Source organism: Athene noctua, chromosome 3 (assembly GCF_965140245.1).
Source record: "Athene noctua chromosome 3, bAthNoc1.hap1.1, whole genome shotgun sequence".
Taxonomy (NCBI): Eukaryota; Metazoa; Chordata; class Aves; order Strigiformes; family Strigidae; genus Athene; species Athene noctua.
In genome coordinates this window covers 58,190,175-58,217,367 of record NC_134039.1, presented here as the reverse complement: position 1 = coordinate 58,217,367, position 27,193 = coordinate 58,190,175, and the positions used below count along the sequence as shown (strand labels likewise).

Below are 27,193 nucleotides of genomic sequence, written 5' to 3'. Positions count from 1 at the left end.
AGACTAAAACTTTCTTCCTGAGCAGGCATGATAACTATTAGACTGGTTTTACAGAAGACAGCGGTTGGTTTAAAAGGAAACCATGAGACTTGCTCCACCTTTAGAAGAACATTGGTGAGTGCTAAGTCTCAGAAAAAGACTCTTGGCAATCTGTGCCAAAGGGGTAGAAATCTGGATGCAGAGGCTGGAAGGAAACTGCTGAATAGCATAGCAGATCCCTTGAGGTTTGAGGGAGAGGGACCTGGAGTTCCAGCGCAGAGTATATCCACCCTCAGCCCAAGCATAGCTTTCTTGTATCACCCATTTTAAAAAAACACAACAAAATCAGCTTTCCCTCTTCGCACTAGGAGGCTGCACTGATACAGTAACAACTGAAGTCAGGATTATTTCCAAGTTTAAAAACCTGATGTATTCGGGATCTGACTTGGCTCCCATGAAATACATATCTAAAATAAGCAGTAATTTTTTAAATTTTGGCCTCTGTATCAAAAGTAAGTTTTGGATCACACCAAGTTAGAAAATACAAACCGTTATATTGGATTTATATCATAAGCCAAATGAAAATTGTTACTTTTCCTCATTTTCAGTTACCTCTGGCTATTTAATCCATCCTCCACTAATTCCCTTCTGCATTATTGGTTTGGAATTTAGTCTACATGATGAGAATCATTTAGTTGATAGCACTTTAAACTCATCTATAAACAGCTTCTGATGACTAATATGCATTTTTCTGTTCCTGAAATAAATTTGTTTCAAGCAAAAGGAGTCTGTTTGGAAACAATACCTTAAATTTCCTGATAAATCGACTACTTAATATTTCCTTTCAAATCATACTGGGAAAACAAATCTAATTTTTTCTCAGGCTAATGTCTGAAGGCAAAAAATAAGATAGCTGCAGAAATATAGAATTAGTATTACTTTGATATGGGATATGTCTTTTTAAGCCATAAGTGGAATGATTTTATATGTGTTGTTTACATTTTTCTATCTTAAAAGACAGCCACTTTAAATTAATTTGAATTCCTACATGGCCTCTGTAAACAAAGAGAATGAATAACCAAATCAAAAATGCCTTTGTTCTCAGCTCTGAAAGTGATTCATTATTTAAAATATTATCATTAAAAATGAACCATTTTCGCAGATAAGATGAAACAGGTAGGTTTTTTTACAGGCATCCTTACAACTCTTGAAAATGTGAGTATATGTTTACTGGCAAGCTTTTGAGAGGTATCCTTAGTAATATACACACAAAGAGACATCACAGATGTCTTCCGTCCTACATTTTTTATGCCACTGTCACGCTAAATGGCATTAGATCTTATCATACCTTTCTTTTAGATTCTTCTTTTTGTGCTATATCTAGTCCCAACTTGCTTCTACAGTTAAAACCAAAGGAGCTCCCAGGTTTCACTGTTGCTTCTTCTATTCTGTGTTACAAGACAGTGCTACTGCCACTTAATGATCCTGGATTTACATGCTGCTTAATCCTGTCCAAGGACAGAGTGCATAAATGACCTGTTCGGCCTTGTATAAAACAATCCAGATGTATTGAGTGTATTTTGTGTTACTGTCAGTTGGTCTGTCATTAGTACAGTCTTACATAGCTGTGTGCATTTGAACTGGGGAAAAAATTTTCAAGGAGTAACAAACATGATCTGGAGCAGAAGCTCAAGGATGAGAAGGCCTGTCAAACTGTAATATTATTTCTTCATCTGTCCACAAAGGCACAGCCTGTGATTAGGGAGGATTCCTGATGCAGGGGTGCTGTACTGTAGGTACACATGCAGCAGCAGTAATGGGGAGGTGGTGCAAGTATGATTGGCATCCAAGAGGAGCAGCAGTTTTAAACCCCAGCATTCAGGTCATTTGGCTGATCACTTACCTCTCTGAGTTTTCTCATCATTCTTGGGATCTCTGTTTTAGCTAAAGCATGCAGCAGAGAACTTCAATAGCTAAAATAATTCTTGAAGAAGACAAGAAATTAAAGCTAATTGAAGACTGAGTTAGAGCTGAACATTAATACTCTCAAGAGGCAATGACTCAGCTCTGTCTTATCACAACTTCATTACAAACTCAAACTTTCATGTTTGTTTCTGCTGACTCCATGCAAAGGGGTTTGCTACTAAAATGGAATCATATTTTCTGATGCAGGTCCTTACTTCATGCCAGTTAAGCTGCTGTGCTGGTGGAATGACAGGATTGTCTATGCTGTTCTGAGTATATTAGGGAAGTGTACAAGATATTTATTCCTCAAAAGGTATCAGATCAGTTCAAAATGACCTTATCTACTAAGTGGGGTTCAACCCCAACATTAGTAACATTCATGGTGGCGTGTACTCTGTGCCATGTGATGAACCTGGTTTTATTGCTTTATAACATTTTCCTACTGTAGGGAGAGAGCCTCCACCTCTGCCAACTAACAACTGATAATTCTTGCAGCATCATTTTTTTCATTTATATATGCAAGACTATCATATGTAAAAGCCTACAACATTCTGTTAATAATTTTAAAGAAAATCCCTTTTCATTGGAAGTCAGACAGTACTCTGAGCTCTTTTGGCACTCTATCTAAAGGTTGAAATACAGGTAATATTTTTAGCTTTCAGGCCAACTCAAAGAGTCTTACTCATTCTAAGAGGCCATTCATGCTCTTCACCATGAAGTATGAGTGATTCATGTCTTTAGTCCACTGAGGCTCCTTTACAATAGTATCTACTGTATAGAAGCATAGTTTCTTGGTGTAATGAATTTCTCCCTCTTCAATAGTCTAATCTGACTGGTATAATTTGACTGGTGTAACTGCTGGGCTTTCTGTTGGGTGAAATACAAGTACAGATCATGCATTTTAGTCATTCAGAGCATTTTAGACTCAGTTACCTACTCTTTTGAGAAGCACTTAACCAAGTTATTATTGAGGTAAATACTAGGTGAAAAAAAAAAAGTATTTTTTTTAACTTACTAGATGAAACTGATGCAAAGGTGTAGTCTTTCAGATAATTTGCAGAATTTCACTGATTAGTCTGTCAGTGTTCAATCAAGCAAGTCATCCACATTCCTATAACAGTGTTACTATTCTCATTCATAGTTTAGTCCCATTCTCTCTTGATAAATTAAAAGGCAGGGCTAAAGGGCCCTGTTTATCAACAAGACTTCTGTTTTAATTAAACAAGGGGCATTTTTACTAGCCCAAGCAATAACTTCCCGACTTGCACTCTACAAGTTGTATCCTTCCTTATCATCAGATAAGAAAAAGAAGCGCCAACATTATTTCTTTCTGTGACTTTGAAAAATTGGTTTCTTTGTGCAAAATATCTGGTGTCATCACAGTCTCTGACATTCTGGGCCATAGCCCAAACATCTGACATGTTAGGTCTGGTCAGTAGCCTGCCCTCCTTTAGTATTTTCTTCTACCTTTTATGAAGGTAACTCAAAACTATCCACTTAAGCATTTTTTATGGTGAATAAAACTACAGAATAGTTGGGGACTACAGAGTATTTATGTAACATCTCTGAATATTTCTTAATAGTCCTGTACTTCTTCAGTAGCTCCTTATTAAGGCATGAAATTTTTTAACACTTTGCCTAGTTATCAAACAATAGGAGATAATCTATGAAAACATCATTCTTGATTATTACTACACTTCAGTGATACAGTTGTTAAAACTGCTTCAGAAATAAAACTTCCTCTGGGGAATTCAAAGTCAGTCAGCTTCCAGTCACGTCTTACAGTAACTTAAGCCATAGAGTTAGTTCCTCTTGAAGGCTTGTATTTCATATTGGTGTCTCTTTCAATTAAATGTATCCATTCAATACAAATACTCATCAGTTATTCAGTTGTTGAAAAGCAAGTGTAATGCGGATCATATTTCTGTTCAATTAGCATGGTTCAATATTTGCAGTATTTTGTGGTCAGATTATAGAGACAGCTGGAGGAATTTACACCAAAATGCTTTCAGATAGCTTTAGTTCTCTGGTATAGTTTCTTCAATGACATAATTTCAATTTATTTTAGCTAGTAATAACATTACACCATATGATACTGTGTTAAATGTTTGGCTTGATCTCCTTTATCTTTACAAATGCATAAGCATAAAGCATATAAAACATAAGAAAAGGGTAAAAGGGGATGATAGTTCACAAATTAGCAAGGTTTTGTAGTTAAGGCTATCTGGTTAGCTGTTTTACTATGCAGCCTACACATCCCCAGTGTGAAGCTCATAAGTAGCATCTGCTTTTTGACACAACTTAAAGACGTTGGCCTAAGTTATGCAAAGACTTCAGCCTACATGTGGGTACGTAGCAAGCATGAAATGACGTCTGAAAAACTGTTACTATTAAATTGCACATTTTCTATATTGTGCTTTGTATGTTGATAGTGGAGGTTTTTTGCATCACCAGCTCGCCTTCACTGCATAGGTTAACAGAGCAGCTTCTGTATGGCTCTTGTGCCAAGACATCTCCTGATCATGTGCATTTCCACCAGACAGCTTACCCAGAAAGATCTGTAGAACTGCAATCTTAACTAGTATTCAGAGGGCAAGTCTTAGGTATCATCAATTTAATCAGTTAGAGTAAAATTTTTGTCTCTTATGTTCCCCAATCCCATTTTTTGTCTCTGTGGAGAAGGAGCAGCAGGAGGCTGTCACTGCCATTGGGGCAGAACCGTTCCTCTCCACTCCCACCATAGATGCTGTAATCTGCTCCTCACAAGAGAACACGTTTTATATAGTCTATATTTCTCTTTGTCTTGCCTCAGGCAAAAATTATATGAGGATTTCTTTTCAGGAACAAAATGTTTGCTTATATTCAAAAGGACTAAAGCAGTTCCTCCATGATTCTTCTTGGCTGTGCCATTAAATTTAGCCTTGTTTCACAGTGCTGCCTATACAATACCATTATTACATATAACCCTGTGAACTTATTTAGGGAACATCTTGTTGAACAAGCTGAGATGTTTCTTTCATTCTCTGCTACAAGCCACTAAGAATAAATCTTATTAAAAGCAATGCAAATAGCTGTCATTAAGATGATCCTGTTTGGCCTACATAAAGTTCACATTTTTCTCCAGCAAAACATTACAGATTCTTGGTTTGTTCATCAAGAAGCATATAGACTATGCCACAGTTAAATAAATGCTGATAAATAACACAATATCTTCTTTTTGTTTTGTACTAGCCCGCAAGTTATCATTCCTTTATGCAAAATAACTGTAAAACCTGGAATCAACCTAGCAGAGTTTATAGGTAAGACTTACCTGAAGCAGGAATCACTAGGATCCTGTGCATATGGTCTGACACTGACCTGAACAAATTTGCACACATTCATGATACCTCACAGTACCCAACATTAATAATATGTTAATTCTAATAATATATTGTACTACACATCATACAGTCATTCATACTGAGATCTTGGTGGGGGAAATTACAGCAGCTCCTATGACAAAAGAAATTTGGGCTTTGAAACAATGATTACATGGAAGATAGCACAGTCTGTCTAAATGAAATCTGAAAGACTGGCATCCCATAATTTCAATTCACAGTCCTAAAAATATCTTGCTGTCCTTTCTGAAAGTAATACAAACTATTACATAAACTGAATATTCTAATGGAGGGTTTAGCTTGGAAATGGAGTAGATTGCACAGGCAAATTGACTGCAAGTACTTCAAACATTAGTCCAAAAGTCATCATTTGTATCAGAACACTCAGTTTTATTTGGAAATGGAGTTTCAGCTGATGCCCAATGCACACTATTAAATTAAATGTTGAAGGATTACTTTAAGTCACCTGCACAGTTTTCCAGGTGTGGTTCAGCATAGCTTTGTACACATTCTTCCTTCAGGGTTCCCAGACTTCTCAGGGTTCCTGCAAATCCCACTTACATAGCATTAACAAAAAAAATATATGTAAAAAGAGCATATTGAATTAAACATAATATATAGTATTTCTATATATGGATGGAAGTATAATGCCTTTCTAATAGTTTATTAATATCTTAAAATCTGTCTAATTACATCAGTGTTAATAGTAATTATCAAACTTGTTTACTGATACTTTGATTCACTTCAGGTTACAACATGTGTCTTCTTAGGAAAATGCCTGAGATCATGGCCATAAGCATTTTTAGAATAAAGGATTTATTAAAATTCCCTGTCATAACAGTGCAGGAAGAACTGCAAGAGTGGTGGGACCAAAGGTAGAGTGTATAGGCAAAATTAAGCATGGATTCACAAAGGGGAAGTCATGCTTGACCAACAGGATATCCTTCTACGATGAAATGACTGACTTGGTAGATGAGGGGAGAGCAGTCATTATTGTCTACCTGGATCTCAGTAAGGCTGTGTCTCATATCTTCATAGAGAAGCTGATGGGCTGGATGAGCAGACAGTCAGATGGTTTTAAAACTGTCTATACAGCTAGGTCCAGAGGGTGGAGGTTCATGCTATGAAGTCTTGCTGAAGGCCAATAGCTAGCAGTGTACCCCAGGGGTTAATGTTGTGTAAAATCCCATTCAATATGATCTGGATGATGAAATAGAATGTACCCTCAGCAAGTTTGCTGATGATACAAACTAGGTGTGGTTGATACACCGGAGGGTTGTGTTGCCATCTAGAGGGACCTTGAGAAGTTGGAGAAATGGGCTGACAGGAACCTCCTGAAGTTCAACAAGGGGAAGTGAAAAATCCTGCACCTGGGGAGGAGCAACTGCAAACACAAATACATGCTGGGGGCTGATGAGCTGGAAAGCAGAAAAGGACCTGTGAGTCCTGGTGGACACCAAGTTGGCCATGGCCCAACAATGTGACATTGTGGCAAGGCCTAATGGTATCCTTGGCTGCATTAGGAGGAGTGTTGCCAACAGGTTGAGGGAGATGATCCTTCTCTTCTACTCAGCACTGGTAGGGCCACTTGTGGAGTACTGTGTCCAGTTCTGGGCTCCTCAGTACAAGAGAGACATGGACATACTGTACGTAGTCCAACAAAGGGCCATGATATTGACTGAGGAACTGCAGCATCTCTCCTATGAGGAAAGGCTGGAAGATCTAGGACTGTTTAGCCTAGAAGAGATGGCATGTGGGGATTTTCATCAATGTATATAAATATCTGAAAGGAGGATGTAAAGAGGACAGAGCCAGGCTCTTCTTAGTGGTGGCCAGTGACAGAACCAGAGTCAATGGGCACAAACTGAAACACAGGAGCCACGGGCTGAACATCACCTTATGCAAAGGTGACTGAGGGCCAGCACAGGTTTCTCAAGGAGATTATGGATTCTCCATATGCAAAAGCCATCTGGACACAGTCCTGTGGAACCTGCTTTATGTGGCTCTGCTTGAGCAGGGAGGTTGGACAAGATGATCTCCAGAGGTCCCATCCAACCTCAACCATGCTGCGGTTCTTCCATTCTGTGAACTATATTGTTACGGCCAGAGTTAGTCAAGAGAACAGATTTGTGATTAATTCTGCAAAGACTATGTATTTTACCCAGTGACTGTGATGCTGATGGTGTTGCACTTCTTACTGCCTAGGCTGAGGCAGTCCTAGTCCTTCAGATTCACGTGTCCAGCCTCCTAGTAAAGTCTATACTGTCTATACCTGGACACCAATGCACTCAGCATGGGCAACAAACAGGAGGAGCTGGAAGCCATTGTGCAGCAGGAAATAGTTGACATCATGGAAACATGATGGAATGACTCACACAACTGAAGTGATGCAGTGGTTGGCTATAAATTCTTCAGAAGGGATAGGCAAGGAAGGAGAGGCAGTGGGGTAGCCCTGTATGTTAGGGAATGTTTTGACTGTCTAGAGCTTGACAATGGTGACGATAAGTGTTTATGGGTAGGAATCAGGGGGAAGGCCAACAAGGCAAATATGGTGAGAGTCTGTTACAGACAACACAGCTGAGATGAAGAGGCAGACAAAATATTCTATAAGCATCTGGGAGGAGTCTCACAGTCTCTAGCCCTTGTTCTTGTGGGGAACTTCAACTTACCAGATGTCTGCTGAAGTTACAATACAACAGAGAGGAAACGGTCTAGGAGGTTTCTGGAGTGTGTGGAAGACAACTTCCTGACACAGCTGGTGAGTGAGCCAACTAGGGAAGGTGCCCCACTGAACCTGTTGTTTGTGAACAGAGAAGGACTTGTGGGTGATGTGATGGTTGGAGACTGTCTTGGCATAGCGATCACAACATGATAGAGTTTTCAATTCTTGGGGAACTAAAGAGGGGGGTCAGCAGAACTGCTACTTTGGACTTCCAGAGGACAGACTTTGGCCTGTTGAGAGTCCCTTGGGAGGCAGTCCTGAAGGGCAAAGGAGTCCAGGAAGGCTGGACATTCTTCAAGAAGGAAATCTTACAGGCACAGGAGCAGGCCATCCCCATGTGCCGAAAGACAAGCTGGCAGGGAAGACCAGCCTGCCTGAACAGAGAGTTTTGGCTGGAACTCAGTAAAAAAAGGAGAGTTTATGAGCTTTGGAAGAAGGGGCAGGCCGCTCAGGAGAACTACAAGGATGTTGTGAGGTTATGCAAGGAAAAAATTAGAAGGGTCAAAGCCCAACTAGGACTTAATTTAACTACTGCCATAAAAGAAAAAAAAAAAGTTTCTATAAATATATTAGCAACAAAAGGAGGGCTAAGGAGGGTCTCCATCCTTTACTGGATGTGGGAGGAAACATAGTGACAAAGGACGAGGAAAAGGTTCAGGTACTTAATGCCTTTGTCTCAGTCTTTTATAGTAAGATCAGTTGTTCTTTGGGTCCTCAGCCCCCTGAGCTGGAAAACAAGGACACGGAGAAGAATGAAGCCCCCATAATCCAAGAGGAAATGATTAGTGACCTGCTACACCCCGACACACAAGTCTATGGGGCCGTATGGGATCCACCCAGGGGTACCAAGGGACCTGGTGGAAGTGCTCGCCAAGCCACTTTCCACCATTTATCAGCAGTCCTGGCTAACCAGGGAGGCCCCAGTTGACTGGAAGTTAGCAAATGTGACACTCATCTACAGAAAGGACCAGAAGGAGGATCCAGGGAACTACAGGCCTGTCAGTCTGACCTCAATGCCAGGGAATGTCATAGAGCAGATCATCCTGAGTGCCATCATGTGGCACATACAGGACAACCAGATGATCAGGCCCAGTCATCATGGGTTTATAAAATGCAGGTCCTGCCTGACAAACCTGATCTCCTTCTACGACAAGGTGATCCACTTAGTAGATGAGGGAAAGGCTGTGAATGTTGTCTACCTAGACTTCTGTAAAGCCTTTGACACCGTTTCGCGCAGCATTCTCCTGGAGAAACTGGTTGCTCATGGCTTGAATAGACGTACATTTTGTGGGGTAAAAAACTGGATGGCTGGGCCCAAAGAGTTGTGACGAATGGTGTTAAATCCAGCTGGCAGCTAGCGGTGGTCCCCAGGGCTCAGTGTTGGGGTAGTTCTGTTTAATATCTTTATCAATGATCTGGACAAGGGGATCGAGTGCACCCTCAGTCAGTTTGCAGACAACACCAAGTTGGTCAGGAGTGCTGATCTGCTTGAGGGTAGGGAGGCTCTGCAGAGAGACCTGGACAGGCTGGATTGATGGGCCAAGGCCAATTGTATGAGATTCAACAAGACTAAGTGCCGGGTGCTACACTTGAGTCATAACAACCCAATGCAATGCTACAGACTTGGGGAGGAGTGACTGGAGATCTGCTCATCAGAAAAAGACCTGGGGCTGGCTGTTCAACAGCCAGCTGAATTTGAACTGACAGTGTGACCAGGTGGCCAAGAAGGCCAATGGCATCCTGGCTTGTGTCAGCAATAGCGTGGCCAGCAGGGACAGGGAAGGGATCTTACCCCTCTACTCAGCCCTGGTGAGGCTGCACCTCAGTTCCTGTGTTCAGTTTTGGGTCCCTCACTACAAAAAGGACATTGAATGACTCGAGCGTGTCCAGAGAAGGGCAACGAAGCTGGTGCAGGGTCTGGAGCACAGGTCGTACGAGGAGCGGCTGAGGGAACTGGGGGTGTTTAGTCTGGAGAAGAGGAGGCTGAGGGGAGACCTTATCGCTCTCTAGAACTACCTGAAAAGAGGTTGTAGCAAGGTGGTTGTCAGTCTCTTCTCCTAAGTAACAAATGATAGGACAACAACAAATGGCCTCAAGATTTGCCAGAGGAGGTTTAGATTGGATATTAGGAAAATTTTCTTCACCAAAAGGATTGTCAGGCATTGGAACAGGCTGTCCAGGGAAGTGGTTGAGTCACCATCCCTGAAGGTATTTAAAAGACAGATAAATGCGGCACTTAGGGACATGGTTTAGTGGTGGACTTGGCAGTGTTAGGTTAACAGTTGGACTCAATGATCTTAAGGTCTTTTCCAACCTAAACTATTCTATGATTCTATAACACCTCAGCCAAAAGGCCAAGTAAATTTTTACTTGAGAGTAATTTATTTATAGAACTGTGATAAACATCTGAGGATAATAGACATGAATTCATTAGCTTTTCATGCCATGATGTGTATTTCTTTAATGATGTCAGTTGCTAGAAATGTCAGTTTTCCTGTTTTTCTCACATTTTGTGTATTTAACAGATGGTCACATCTTAAAGAGATGGTCCTAAATGCTGCCTCCTATAGATGTAACCTCCATCATCACTGTCATCTTTTTCTTTTAGTGAGGCTGTTTTCAGACTTGGGATCTCTTCTCATCAAGTATTGCAATTTCTTTGTTACGTTTTAGGGACAGAAAGAAAAAAAAATGTTTTTTTCACAGTTGGTAATAATCTCTCAGTATAACAGATTTCAATGTAGCTTGCCAATGTTTCCTACTGATTTCAAGGGTCTGAAGTGATAACTCACCATTAAACGATCTTTGACATTATTCCATGTGTACACCATTAAAGTAGTAATTACTTCCATCAAGGAACATTTCTACTTTCATTTTCCCTTTCAGTTACTTCAGAGATATAAAAGAACATACGAAGTCCCATCTCCATTCAAGATGACAGTGACTTCAGCCCCTACATATATATATTATTTTGTTATTTTATGACTTTTAAAAAAAGCAACTTAAATAAACAGTAAGGAAGAAGTCTCTATAAAAATTAATAGCTCATAACAAATTTATTTCCAAAAATACTACATCAGAAAAATAATTTGCATATTTTCTGCCAGCTGCCATTTGCAATCCCTAGGATGGTTTTCATCCAACTGCGATCATAACAAACCTTTCCATCTGTGTATTTTTCTATGAGAAATCTTTATTAGAATTGTTCCCAAAAGGCCTTATGGACTCCAAAAATCTCAACATGGTTCCATCATTCTCATAGGAAAAGTGATACAGAATTTAAGAAAAAGTTATAATTGTTCTTTAGGCTTGCTCAGCCATTCCAATGAATAGATCAACTATAATTTTGCTTTGAAAACACTACAAAATTACTATTAGCAATACTATTTCACCAAGTCCTTCTTAGCTCTAAAGTATGTTTTCTAACACACAATGTGGAACATTTGTCATTTCAAATCTACTAAATTCCATGCAACTTTATAAGCAAGGATGATTATTCTGAAAAATAATAATTCCACATTTCTATAGCATTGCTATAACATTTTCTGGAGGCTCCAAAAGTTCTCCCCAGAGAATGGCAAATTAAACACGTCAGTATTCCAGAAAATATGTTATCTCCTTTTTATATGTGGGTAAAATGAGGCCATAAGAAGAAAGTCTGCCATTTACTAAGGTATCGTGTATTCCTGGCAATAGTTGCCTGTGGTTTGGATACAGACGTACTTACAAGTGATTTATAGCAAAGTCCCAGGGAAAATCCTTGTTAGAATGAGAAAAAGATCTAGATATACTGAATCTCAAATCTGTTTTAACCTTAAAATTATCATTTTACTTTTATTGATGGAATGGGAACAGCTATAGTAAATTACAACAAAGGTTGGTATATAAAGAAAAGATCTGATAGTCTCTTTTGAAAACAAAATTCTCAGTGAAATGAAATTCAGGAAGTACTTCAATGCACATCTAAACCCATCCGTCTTTACAGAAGTGATTTGCGAAAGTGAGTCTTTTGGGTTTCCCAGTTCAGTACACAGTTCTCCCTGGTTCCAGCAACTTGCAAGTAAAGAGGTAAGCGGAACTAAGGGAATGAGAATCTTTCCAAGAAACAGGAATATTTAGGAAGGGAGTAAGGATTATATGAAAAATGCGTCACGGCTTCTTTTAAAATAAGCTATTTTTTAAAGTAGGCCATCTAATAAAAATGTTCATTTTCCTACTTTCAGACTAAAATAAACACATCAAAAGGAAAATATTTAAACAAGTTTTAAACTTTCAGAGTGTGCCTAAGTGAGGTACTGAGTAAAAAGACTGGCAGAGTGAAAGCCTGATATGGGTATGGAATTGCTTTTGCATGCAGTAGGACTTTGCTGGAAGAACAGAAGGACAAGCCATGTTCTCTGAACCAGACAGGAATATTAATCTAAATGAGAGATCTGGCTTAATACTTTTATTTATTATTTTCTATGAAGGCAGCCAAGCAAACATTTTCATATCAGATTTACCTTGCAAATCTGGTAAGACATCTCTCATGTGAGGCACCTTGCTAACAGTGGAGCAGTAAGTACTGTACCCTGTATGTAAAAGGTAAAGGAGGCACCATACAAACTAACATCAACAGGCACCGGTATCACGGGAGAAGAACATCAAGACATCTAGCCACTTCGCCAGTACAATCCTAGAAGCAGAAACACATGCCTAATTTAATGGGACATGATATCATTTTTGCCATGTGATATAGGCACATGTAGTCATGTGTTGATGAAGCGGCTGTGGAGAGAGGGAACGAAGGAGGCAGGGAACACGTCACAGGCTGGCAAAACCGTGAATTCAACCACCATCCCACTCCTTGTTCATGCCTGCGGATGCTTGGAAAAGAGGCTGCAGGAAAACTGTTAGGCAGGCTGGATCCATCTGATGGGTCATACTTTGGGGAAAAATGAGCTAGACTGAAAGACTTTGAAAGAAAACTATTGAGAAGCCTACAGGTGTTGCTGAGAAGTTATACTTTTTTACATTGCAGTTCATCAGAGAGAAAACGGAAGCACCTCCTCGTTCTTATAGATTAGACAGTATTAAAGTCATTTGTCCAAAACAGCACTAAAATAAATTAATAAATTAAGGAAAAAGTAGTCACACAATCCAGAATGAATTTGTAGTGAAAAGTCAAAAGGAACATGGCAGTCCTCTCACTGGTCACCTGGCTGATTTTGAGACAGTCACTTCACCACCCCATCCTTCTATTTCCCCAGCTCCAAAGTTCTGATCAAAATAATTGTCTTACTTGTTAAGTATTTCTGAGATCTGATTTTATTGACAAAAATCGAGGTGAATGTTTAAGAAGAGGAGATGCAAACAGAGGTGTATAATCTGTTGCTAAAATCTTTATTGGAGGATTAGAGTAGAGCAAGTGTTTTACTGCTCTTTTAAGAAGACATTTGAAGGGTGAACCCAAGAATTACAGATCAATAAGACTTAATCCAGTTCAAGGTCATTCTAAATGCAAGAAATAATTAAAACCAAAACAAAAATAATCCCACTATGGTAGTGACAACACAGATCCATCATTCAAAAAAAAAAAAAAAAACAAAAAAAAACCCCACCCATAAATAAACATTATTATGCCTCTTAAATCTATTAGAATTATTTGTTTATAGATGATATAAAGGCAAGTTTGTTATATTTATATATTTACTAGTTTCACTGTGGTTTTGGACTATTTGCTCTGGGAAGAAGAGTCAGATTTTGGAACTTCACGGTACTTTCAGCTGAATACTCTGGAATGCAAAGGCACGGTGATGGCTTCTAGATTAGCTGTAACCATACAAGAGAAATGTCTAGGTGTTCTGTTTATGTATTTTGGAGAGAAGAAAAAAATAAAGAAAAAAGTAGCTTTCATTTTAGAAGGCATAGAAAATAATCAACAATATTTCTAATCCACATCCTTGGCTAACCTTCACAAAATAGTAAGTAGAGATTAGGAGGATCAGAAACACGGTGACAATTGGGAGAGAGGGGGATGACCGGAGCCCTGTCCAGAATATTTTACAGAGAGAAAAGGTCTGGGACAAGCTTCATGTTTTATTGTATTCATAAAAACACCTCACATATTGCTGAATTATAGTCCTTCACTTCAGATAGCCTGGAGGCCTTACTCATGAACTACAGTACTGAAAGCGCTATAATGTCACCACAGGCATTGTCACAATTTCCCCTTGAAGATTGTTATAGAGCTCATGAGTAAAGCAGCTCGATTTCCAATAACTTTTGTGATCAGTTTGTAGTAAGAAGTACCTTTTAACACTCAGACTTTCAGATTGCCACAATAAACAGGGTACATTTTTCTTTCAAGAGTTCATTTAATTATTTAGACTTGTAGAATTACAGGCAGTGCTATGCTGATGAAATTTGGTAAGATACAGTTTTCACTCCTGGAAGAAATGTTTTAGGAGACTTTGCAAATACATTTCTGGGAACTGTGATTTGATTTAAAAGATATTTTACAAGGAGTGGGATGGGTGAATGTGTTGGACGAGATGAATAATATGGAAAAAAAAATATACTGCACCAGAGTGCAGTGGATTTCATAGAGGAAGGTGATCCCCTACAACATATTTTATAGGAGTGCTGTTATTAACTAAAGCCTTTTCTGATGTCTAAGGTAGTGCAGCAAGTAAATGGGGTGTAAATTTGCTGTTTACTCAGCATTTATACAAGGGATTGTGCACGGTGATACAAAGCAAGGAAATATTTGAATTGCGATTTTATATTGGTAGATTACAAATTCATAGAGCTTCTATGAGCAAGGAGCCATGATGATTACCAGCTCCTAACAAATGCCTCAACTTTCCTTGATGCACAGATTTTCGTTTCCTTGATGGGAGTGTTGTCATACTGGGTTTCATTAACCATGTTTACTTATTTGATATCTTCACTCATTAAAAAAAGGAGTTAATTAAATGAGTCCAGATAGTGAAAAAAAAATTTCTATGTACAACAACAAAAAATGTATGGTTGGAGTGCTCCTATTTAGACAAGATACTGGCAGTGAAAAAAAATCCTGTCCCTCTGCAAGGTTTTACAAAGTATTTTTAAGGATAGCCTTTATGTTGCATTAAACAAAACAAGCAGAGCAGCATGCAATCTCCTTGCTATGATATTTTTTTAATAGCACAAACTATGATAATTTTGAGACAGACAGGTTTTCCAAATTCTGAAAAGGATGTGAATGTTTTCAGCCTAATCTGTGTGAGGCTCAGGAATCTGACACAAAGCACAGGTCTGTATCATTAAGACAGCAGTTCTCAGCAAGTGGCAGAAATAACAGCTTGCTTTTTCACAACAAAAGATGCTGAAGTACAACCAGCATTTCTAAACTCTTAAAATGCCTTTAAAATAAATATATATGGTTATTTACCTCCAATGTACTGTAAAAAATCATGGCCATTTTTTACATTTTCAGAAGTAGTAGCATTCCAGGATGCAATGGCTAAAGTACACTGATGCTGTCAGAAATTATTATATCAGTGGCTTAAAGATGTCAAAAAGTATCTCTTAACTGATGGGATAGGAATTTAGTGTGAGACATTTTCAAGACAGAAAATGACCACCTTGTCCTTAAATAAGAAAACACTGTTAACTTGGGAATCCTCCATTAAATTCGAAGCTTATGGCAATGTAGCAAAGAGCTGGGCTACAGACAGATCCCTTTGTTAAACAGAGAGTTTTTATTAATACATATTGTGCTATGTGAATAACATAAGGAAGACCTTTGTGAAGGTTTATTTTACATAATGGCAATTTACCCATGGGAGCAGTGCTTATATGCAAATTACATCCCCATGCAAGCAGCTCTCCTTGGTGGGGGATTGATTCTCCCAGTGATGGCAAGCGACAGCTGTGTAACTATTCTCTGTGGGCTTCCACTGGGGGACAAAAGCTATATTTTACCCAGGTTTTGTTGAAGCCCTGCCAATAACATAGAACATGTCCCAACCTCTGTCCCTCCTAAAATGGCCAGTTCCCAGTAGAGATGAAGATAGGAAATACAGACAATGATCTCAGGGTGCAAGATTTGTAACTCTCATTGGTGCTTTTGTCCACAGCAAACTTTTTTTGTCTTTCTCTAGACTACTACAGTTTCATATTATTTTTTATTCTGTCATCCTCACTTGAGAAAAATAATAGACGTTAATCTTTTCCAAAAATTCACCTCAGTCTCACACACAAATGATATATTACATTTCTCTCATTAAAACTAAGGCCTGTATTAAAAGGATGTTTATATTAAATTATAACAGTGCTCCTATGGAGGAACATACATTTATTTGAGCACCCAAAAACTTTCAACATGATTAATGTGATTGCAACCAATGACAAGGTAATTTAAATTGATCACTAAAAATATCACACTCACATATGTTATTTTTAGAGTATCTACAGCAGTAGCAAAAACAGCACGGAGAACTGGGCACAACTTTCACAAACACAGTATAAGATGTGAAATCTAAGAAGAATAAATTAAGTTACTGGCATCTGTTTGTCTAGGAATAGAATCATCTTACAGTATGCTCTGTATAGAGAAGGAAAACACACACTTTTGAAAATGAGTCAACATTTTCAGAAACAACCGCTAATTCTGAATATGTCATATTCTGCTTGCTCAACTCGGACACATGATGGCTGGTTTCTTCCCTGAGCCCCTCTCCACATTTCTCCGTCCATGTGTTTTTTCTCATATATAAAATGGAAAACATGGCCTCATATACTTGGAGGTCCTAGGCACCAGACCTCATCTATTTCCCCTCCTGATTAGTATCTGCCCAGTGTTGAAAGAAAATAACCAATTTTTATATGTGTTGATTTTAACCATTAATTTGTCTTAAATATTGAGAGAGGGAGAACAACCTTTATTTCATTCAATAAAACTCCTATTAAGTGATACTTAAGACCTGTAGAATTGCCTGGGTGATTGAAAGTCATGCTACCTTAGAGATCATGGAAAAAAAATATTAGCATGAACTCCAGAAATTACACTTACAGTGTCAAAAGAAATATATGTTAGTACTCACCATCTCATTTTTCTTAATTTTCACTAAAATTTTCAGATGCAAAACTGTTGTATCATAGAGTAGGATACAGCTTGCAAAATCTCAGTTCTTTTTTTTCCTTTACCAAAGTATATGAAATTTCTATAGACAAGTACTTTGTCAAGATGTTAATGCCAACAATTTACCGAACTCCCCAAGATGTGACAGTATGAAGTTATAAAATATGTCAAAAGAGGTAAAGACCATGTTTCATGATATTTTCAAAGGGCATATTTCTTTTTAGTTTAATTCATATTCATGAAACTGTTTTGAAGGTGAGAAGTTCTGTGTGTACGTATTACTGCTTCTATTAATAATATTAATTTATTTGTGTTTGGGAAAATAAAGAAGAAATAATGCATCATATTGGTTATGAAGGGTAGGCAATAGGCATTACAGCTGTCTACTTGTTTTATTTGCTTGATAATATTTTGCCATGAAAATTAAACTTAAATTCTGATAGCAGCACATTCCTGTATTTTGGCTTGCATCTGCCCTCATGCACTTGCAGACTTCTGCCTAGGAAAGCATCAGTGTGATAGATTTTATTGGACCCAAGAGGATTCAAACACAGACTGAAATTAAAGCACATATGAGTGTCGACCTAAAAAGAGATGGATTTATGCACTTTTTATATTTTTTTAAGAGTATGCTTTTAAGAATCTAAGAATCTAACAACAACTGTTATTTAAGAGTTTAAGAATGATTACATCATCTTGCTAGTTACATCTATTTCACTATTTTGTCTTATACCTCGTGCTGCTACCTACTGTAGAAATCCTGTGTAGGGTCATACTACTAGCTTGGTGGGACTCTGCAAAAGCCTGAAGGTAAGTCGGTAAACTCAAGTTCAATTGTAAGTATATCATGATGAAAGTTGTAAGTAAAATCACAATTTTGCCATGAAGAATATTAATTTTACTCTTTGTCTTTGCACCATATTGTGTTTCTTCATTGCACTCTAAGTAAAAGTCCATCATGACTAATGACAGCATCTGGATGCTGTTCTGGAACAAACATTAATAAGACCATGTTATTTCATAGAGACTGTTGCATTTTCAGTGTCAGTGAGGCTGTTTTTTGTCATTGACAAGGTCTGTCAAGTCCTGTAGAACTGTATAATTAGAGACCAAGAGAACCATTGATAACAGTCCAACTAAGTGATTCTAAACACTTTTGGAATGTAATGGACTATGGTAAATCATTCAAAATTCCATGCATTTAGTTAAAAAAAGTCTGTAAATATAGTCCAAATTAAATTCTGTAGAACTTTGGTATTAGGTGTGGAGCTTGTCATATCTGTGGACTGATTTAACCGCTATCTGTTAACATTAATGGAATATTAGGAAAAGTAAGACAGCCCTGTTATTTTGACTCAGCAGAGTAGGCAATTTTTTCCATACCTCTTGTCTACATGATTGTATATAACTGTTAACCTATTTTCGGAACACCTATGAAACTTATTTTAACAATTTTCTCCTGCTTCAAGCAAGTACCTCATGTTTTAGTGAGTCATTTTTTTTTTTAACCAAATCATGTTGTATGGTTTCTTTTGTTTGGTTTGTTTTGGTTTTCTTAAGTGTTGCAGATCACTGTTGACTGGTTCCTAGGACACAACCAAAAATACAAATATGAAATATTAATTTCCACCCCTAGTGAGAAATTAACTTGTGAGACGTGGCTCAGAAGGACACCTGTATAGATGAATAGGGAGTGCAGAGTCTTTTCAGAAGTAAAATAAGACCCAAAAAAGGATGTAATAGGTTTTCATTCCATCCTCCGTAAGGTGAACGACGTGTTAATGAAGAACTTTAACTCAATTTCCTCCTGAGATGGCTCCTGGAAGAGTTACATTGTTGATGATGCAAGGTAAGACAGAAAACTTCAGTCATGCTCAAAATATGGAAGTCAGACCAGTCCCAGAATTTGGTTTCTGTTGTAATTTATGATTACATAATGTTCTTCCATTACAGTGTAACTGGACAGGTCACAACTGCAGATTAATTACTTATTAATTAATTAATTCCAAAATTTCAAACAGTTAAAACTTGCTACAGATTTGTGATTTGTATTAAGCCCACATAAAAGTTAATATATTCATGTAAAGTCATTGAAATTATGTAAACAACCAAAGACTATGTCTCACAATGCCTTTAAACCTCCATTTTATTACACAGAGATGTTTGTAATCTTAAACATGTTTAAGATTAATTTGTGCTCCATAATTCTTCCATATGAAATGTCAGCCTTATTTTTAAACTAGGAGATGGATGGATGGATGGATGGATGGATGGATGGATGGATGGATGGATGGATGATTTGTCATTGATTCACTAAGATTACAAATTCTTGGGATTTTTTACAACTTCAGTGGCTATTTTCTTAGTTACCTGGTTACATTGTAAAATTGTTAAGTCCACACAAGTGTATTAAAAGTGAGGTTTCTTACAATAAAATTTGGACCAATCTTCTGCAATTATTCACTGTGTGTATTTTTATATAAGCATGAACTTCGATGTCTTAGGAACTCTATACCCATTGACATGGTATTTCCAAAAATTGGAAAAATTGGAAATTTTCTCTTTTCCATAGCAAATACTAAAGATTTTCATTTTAAAAGAATTTGTTGTTGTTGTTGTATCAGATGTTTAACCAAACTATTTTTAGCTATTGTACTTTAATGGCCAAGCTACTGATATCTCAGTATGTTTTACAGCTCTAAGTAAGGAAATAGTGTCATCCCTATTTCCCAGAGACACAAAACCTTCCCATTCTATCCTCCCATATTTTTAGGCCATTCAGTTTCATTTAATGACTCCTAGACTGAGCTGAGCAACTCATGGTCTGAAAATAAATCTAGAAAGTTATTCAGCTCTGTTTCAAAAGTAATAAAAATGATGAACTGAAGCAGAAACAATGAGCTGTCATGTGGGAAGATTATGGTGGAGCTGAAAATTGAAATTGGTTCTCCTGGGTCTCAAGCTAACAGCACTAACATCTTATCCAAAGTTCCACTCTACCCAAGGCAGCTTCCAACAAAATAAGGGAGAAACTTCTCTGAGAGTTTAGAAAGTGTTAGACCTGATGAAATGTTCCTCACTAAATATCACCTTGGCAAGCTTAGAACTTTGCAAAAAAATTATTCAAGCTGAATGCCTGCCAAAATTCACCTAAATACAAGTGGTCTAATTAAGGTACTGGTCAAATGTTTTTCCCATGGATTGTTTACTAGATAATACACCAGAGGCAATCAGAGTATAGGTCCCTGGTGATTAGGAAAACTGGGTCATTTGCATAATTTGTACTCAGAGGTCCTGTTTTTTGACACCTAACTTTACATATATAGCCTTGTGCTTGTCTTCATTCACAAAATGTATATAAAGGGTAAGCTTCCAACTAGCCTTACACCAAAACACAGTTCTGACATGAACCAAGTTGTGCCTTTCCTGGAAGAATTCTTCTGCAGGGGGACATATTCCCAAACACTTATCTACTCTCCAAACAAGAATGATGCAGGAGCATCATGCATGAGAGTTAGCCATCTGCATGAGATTGCCACAACTACTGCGTGTCTTTGCTTGGTGATCCTGGAAGAGCACAGCATTTGGTGGATATCTGAGATGACACGAAAGGCTTTTACATGGCTTAGCCTTTGTCTTTGTAGATCAAACAGCAAACTTGTTCAAGGCTTGCCCTGAAAAACACTCGGGCTAAAATACAAAATTTTGTCAGAAAATTAAAAGGGCTAAATATTTGGATTAGAAACCTATTTCAGTCTTAACCTTTATATTCCATCAGCATGATGTCTCCATAATCTTTCTCCTTTTTTTCATATGTCTCCCCCAGGCTAAAATATTTTGTGCATCCAGCTGAGAAGTGTGGCTGGGCAAGGGAGAAAAAGGGAAGTAGTTTTTCCTTCAAATGCCAGTTCACTTTAACTGCCTCCATACTACCTTCCTCCATAGAGGCAGGATGCTTGGCTGTTCACAACTATGCATAGGGCTCCCCTGCCCTGTTTTCTGCCCTCTGTGATGTTTGATCTGTGTTTCTTTATAGTAAATGGTGCAGTAAAGTGTATGTTTTATATAAAAGAATCCAGTGGCTCTATGGCAGAGGGGAAAGTACCACAGATGGTGAGGTGGAACCAGCAGAAGAGAGGGAAAGATGGAAAGAAGCTGCTTTCCTCAAACTCAGCTCTGCTTGCTCAGTTGGAGAAAGCTTTTGGTTTGCAGACTGAGGCAGGTAGGAGGGAGTCAACACAATCCATGAGATGCTTAAAAGGAGCAGAAATGATGGTAAACTCAGGGGTGGTGGAAAGCAGGAAGCTTCCTAGGGAACTCAGAGAAGCCCCTACAAAGGGATCTGTATTGGAAGTGAGACTGGAAGAAAAGCCTTGTCCTGAAAAGATGCTGGGAGATTTGTTTTCAAATCCTTGTATTTAATGCATATTCCAGTTGGCTTCTTGGAGAGTTAACTGGCTGTAGTTTATTAGCCTGCATTATGCCAAGTCTGGGAGGCTTCTGATTTGTCAGTGTGCTCACCTTGACGAAAATATTGACCAATTCTACTCCCAGGCTCTGTTAATTGTGGTTCTGTCTTTTTTTTTTTTTTTCCTAGTGCGGACAACAAGCTGTTTCTGGATTTTGAGCTGTTGCTGTATGACAATACCAATGGAAAGGGGTTTGTTGTTTGCACTTAGAGGTGCATCACAGAATTCAGGGACTATCTTCTCTTTTCTTCATTTGCTTGTTTGTTTTTTCAAACAAATAAAGTTTTACAAATCCCTACTGTAGACCACACTTGGATTCCATATATTTGGCTCTTGCTATTTGTTTGCCATTTATTTTTATCTTGCCTTTGTGGTGGGTTGTCAGGTGCCCAGTAAAGCCACTCTATAATTGCCCCTCCTCAGCTGAACAGGGGAGAGAAAATATAACCAAAGGCTCGTGGGTTGAGAGGAGGACAGGGAGAGATCACTCACCAATTGCCATCACATATAAAACAGACTTGACTTGGGTAAAATTAATTTAATTTATTACCAATCAAAACAGAGTACATTAATGAGAAAAAAACAGTGTTAAAACACGTCCCCCCACCACTCTCTTCTTCCTGTGCTTGACTTTACTCCAAATTTCCATATCTGCTCCCCATCAGCACAGGGGGACAGGGAACAGGAGTTGTGGTCAATTCATCTCATGTTGTTTCTTTTGCTCCTTCCTCCTCAGGGGCAGGACTCCTCACACTCTTCTCCTGCTCCAGTGTGGGGTCCCTTTCACAAGAGACAGTCCTCCATGAAATTCTCCAGCAAGAGTCCTTCCCATGGGCTGCAAGTTCTTCATTAGTTGCTCCAGTGTGGTTCCCTCCCACGGGGCCACAGGTCCTGCCAGGAGCCTGCTCCAGCGTGGGCTTCCCACGGGGTCACAGCCTCCTTCGGGCATCCACCTGCCCTGGCGTGGGGTCCTCCATGGGCTGCAGGTGGAGATCTGCCCCACCATGGGCCTCCACGGGCTGCAGGGCACAGCTGCCTCACCACGGGCTGCACCGCGGGCTGCAGGGGAATCTCTGCTCCAGAGCCTGGAGCAACAACTCCCCCTCCTTCCTCACTGACCTGCGTGTCTGCACGGTTGATTCTCTCAGATATTCTCACACCTCTCTTCTGATCACTGCTGCACAGGTTTTTTTTCTCCCTTCTCAAATGTTATTACAAAGACGCTACCACTGCTGGGATAGGCCTTGGCCAGCAGTGGGTCCATCTTGTCGCCAGCTGGCATTTTCTCTGTTGGACATAGGGGAAGCTTCTAGCAGCTTCTCACAGAAGCCACCACTGTAGCCCCCCTAGTCCCCTGCTACCAAAACCTTGCCACACGAACCCAATACAGCTTTGTAACTCTTGGGACAAAGCTTCTTTTACAGGTAAAGGCAAATGTCTGAATTTCTGCTGCATTGGGACCAAATCACTTGGGTTTCATTTTATGAACAAACGCAGTTTCACAGCTCATTGCTCAGACAGTGCACAATGGAGATGACACAAAACAAGCAAACAAAGGGAAGAAATGTAGCCATTAGTAACCCTGCTGGTACCTAACCAGAAAACGGTTTTCATTCCAAGAGGGATGGCAATATCTCTGATATAAGGCTCTCAAGGTGTGCAGGCAGAAGATGTTGCTACTTCAGTTAGGCAAATAGACCCAAGGGCTGTTTTCTTACTTAAGCCATCAAGAATAGGTTTAGGTTTGTAAAACTTTGTCCTTTAATATCTATGTGAGTGGACAGGTGCAAGGCAAATTAAAACAGCTGAGACTGTATCTCTACTCACTTCAGCAGACTGCAGCTTTCCACAAGGGAGTGGGTCATCAGCTGAATAATGCAATTTATAAAGAGCATGAGGTGATCTGCATTTATCTACATTCAGGAAATAACTGCATAAAATGAGCCTGATTCTTCTCACATTTACCCAGTTTTCAAATGAATTCCAGTGGGATTTCTCCTTACAGCATCCCTGAATGAGAATCAAAACCCGTGGTTTCACATAGCAGCCATGAATCCCAAAAAACTGGTCTGCCTTTTAATAGTGATGAAATGGGCATGCTTTTTCAGGGCATCCTGTGCAGCTGCCATATATGCATTACACACCTATATGACTTCAGTCAATGTGAAGGAAGGTATTGCAATGGGCAGTGCTTGTGAGAGACATGAATTGTACCATGTATGCAAGCACTTCTGCTTCCCCACCAGGCTGGGGGTTACACAGGGATGTCTGTGCAGGTCCAGTCTGCCCTTCTCTCAGGTCCTTCTCCCAGCAGGTATGATCCAGATGAGCCTCACTCAGGGGTGACAGCAGCATTTCAGTGCAGCAGCTCAGGGTCTGGGGGAAGTCACCAGCTCTCCATGGGTGTCTGCGTACCCCAACAGACCTGCTAGAAATGAGGGTGGCTCCTGTGGATGTTCAGAGCTGCACAAAATCCAGCTCCCATAGAACACACCAATAATGAATGCATTATAAACATCTTTATGGATATTTTTTCAGGTGGCCTTTTGGGTAGAAATACTTCTGTAATACTGCAGAGGCTTTTCTTGCATAAAATGTTCGACGTACTGGTATTCACCTCATTGCCTGTGGAAATTGCTCTTTAGTATCCAAGAGCTGCTCATGAGTGGATCTATGACTGTGTTCATATCTCCTCCTATGAGAATTCGTATCTTTTCTCAGCTGTTAACATCTTGGTTAATTTTCCAAGGAGATTAGAAGCAAGGCCTTAGGAACAATAAATGCTACTGAAAATAAAGGGGGAGAATTAAGAAGACAGGCTCAGCAGACAATATCTGTTTTGCTGGCATTTGATTCTACTAAGGGATACTTTCTTGTGGATAAGAATAACAAGTTATCACATTTTCCAGCTGATAGGAAAGCATAATAGCTGCACTCTTCTGAGTCTCTTCTGAGTATCTGCTCTTTACTTTTTTCCAAATTAGTTCCTTGTAAAAATGTCACATTGCAGTGCAGCTCAAAGGCTACTTAATATTCTTCTTTTCTTAAAAAAGCCATGTTCTTCCCTGATATCTCAGGGTTTTTTCATCAGCTCTGAAGATGGCCCATCTTTCATATTGTTTTTCTTGCTAAATTAGAAGGAAACATACAAAAAACCCCTAATCTTTACATTTCCCATTTGACTTAGGGAAATAAATAGCTTTAGGAGCAATATTTTAATACGCAGAATTCTTCTGTTGGCTAAAATATTACTAAAGACAAAGTGGCCTAGTCATGTTTTTAAGGATCACTTATAAAACTAAGCATTTTACAGAATCTGATTCACTATCTTCAAGCTAACAAGGCACCAAGCATGTCATTATCAACTTCTTGTTCATGACATGGAGTATTTTCAGGCTTAAATGGATTTTAGTGGCATTTTTCAAACAAGTAAAATACAACCTGTAAGAAAATAGAATGTTCATTTCTGTGAAAAAATTTAATATTTCACACTGTATCACTCGAAACAAACAGGGATAAAAATGTAAAATCAAAATTGTATTTGTGCTGAAGTAATATGATTTTTTAATATTGGAACACTTAATATTTTATATAAAGACATTATAAAGTGTTATATATAAAAAATATCATATTCAAATGGATACTCTATCTTTGAAGTCTAGAGTGAATTAAAATGATAGTAAAACTAAGAATTTTATATAATAAAAATGAGCCACTTTCTTCACTTGTACTTAATTAAATTTAATCAATTTAAAGACATTCTCTGATAAAATTGGAGAAACGTGTTCTACTAACACTTGAAAATGAATAAAACTATAGTCAGAAGTTGTTTGATGAAAAACCTTTCTGATCAATTTAAAGTAAAATAATCATTTAAATACCTGCTCAGCTGCAACTTTCAACATCTATTTTGAGCCTGTGAATTGAAATAGGCCACAAGTTTCCATGTGGACAATTTAAAATGATGTGACTATACCTCTTCATTTTCAAAGGGGCAGGTAAGGGCAATAAGTGTATTTAACATTGCATTATGGAGCCATGTAAACACTATTCAATGTGATTTTAAAGAAAAGTCAAGTTATTTTCCTTCCCTCCACAATTATATCTGTGTTCTAGAGCTCCGGAAGGCACAATACTGCAGCTCCATTACATATGTCCTATAAAAGCCCCCACAAACACTAGGGAGCTGTGATATATAGATGAATCCCATGACAGTTTGTTGGAGCAAAGCACAAAATGCAGGAAAGAGAAGAATGTACAACAGGATCAATGAATCTTTGCAGAATCTGCTGTTCTCCAGTACAAAGTGCAAGAAAAGCAACACCTACAAAGTTTGCTTGAGTTATAGTATAGGATCAGCAGCAAACTATATTCACTACTACTCCTGCAAACTGTGATGAAATTCCCTCCATGGATCCTTACAAGAAACTCCATGTTCATGCCCCAGAAAAATGAATGAGAGTAGTATCAATAGTCTGAAATACTAACAATAACCTAGTTGAGCCAAATTATATATTCAATTGTTCCTTTTAAAATTATTTTTTTCTAATTATTTTTAAATTTTTCCTGCAAGTATGAAGGTCGTAAAAACTAAAATTTTATAAATATTTTTTTACTTAATTGCTATATTTGTGTTTATGAACAGGTGGTATTCTGCATGTGCCATAATTCAAAGTGAAAGAGTTACTAGGTTGCTACCAGAGCAGCTCCATTCTGCTAGATATGGAAAGGAAGACAAAAAGCAAGATCCTCATGATTTGGTTTGTGTTTTTCAAGTTCTACACCTCAAATTTACTGTAAGATCATAAGGATGTTTGTTCTGTAGAAGGAAAAATGTCATAATTCCTGAAAGTCAGGAAATCTGTAAGCTTATAAAGTATTCACCCACACTGAAAAAGAATACATAAAGACTCAGCAGCACCAACTCTGTGACATACTCTAGCCTTAAAATGAACTTTAGTTTGGCAGAGAGCTGCAGAAAAATTGTGTAAGTGCTACAGAGAATCAGCAGTGAGTGGGTTAGTAGGAAGGGGGAATAGGCAGCAGGCAGGGAAAAGCAGAGGCAAATATATATATATATATGTATATAAAATAACCTAATATCACCCCTTACCTGCCACATAGCATTATGGGGTATTTGTGGGCACCCTCAGGTCTTGAAATTGCTATTTCTCAGCTATTTGAGTTCTTTTTTGGTCTGCTGTTTCTTCGTATTTCTGACATACATCATTTAACCCTGTGCAGCTATGGGAAGCTGTTTTTTAATGAGTGATGAATAGGTTCCTAAAATTTTAATAGGTTAGTTACTTCAGGGAGAGGTGTACATGCATCTCCATATTAAATGACATATCAGAAATACTGGGAGTTAAAGCATAGTAAGTAAGACCAAAGAAGGCACTAAATGGACAGACTTCTCTTTTTCTTGCTGAAGCATCAGATCGTATCAGCTTCTGTTCTTGCTTGTTATAAGGCTCTTTTAAACCATACTGGCAGTTCAAAGGACTTCAGTATTATTTGGAATAGATCCTATACCTCTTTAAACATTCTATCTAGTCAAAATAATAATTCTATGATA

General features: G+C 38.5%; 1 protein-coding gene across 1 annotated transcript in view; it reads left to right on the top strand.

Annotated features, from left to right (window-relative positions):
* The window catches only part of GPR85 (G protein-coupled receptor 85), a 47,973-nt gene extending 28,650 nt beyond the window's left edge, over window positions 1-19,323 (top strand). The window contains exon 3 of the transcript XR_012633429.1: window positions 18,916-19,323. The gene's annotated coding sequence lies outside the window, so the exon portion shown is untranslated. The remainder of the gene's footprint in view (window positions 1-18,915) is intronic.
* Window positions 19,324-27,193: the final 7,870 nt, after the last annotated feature.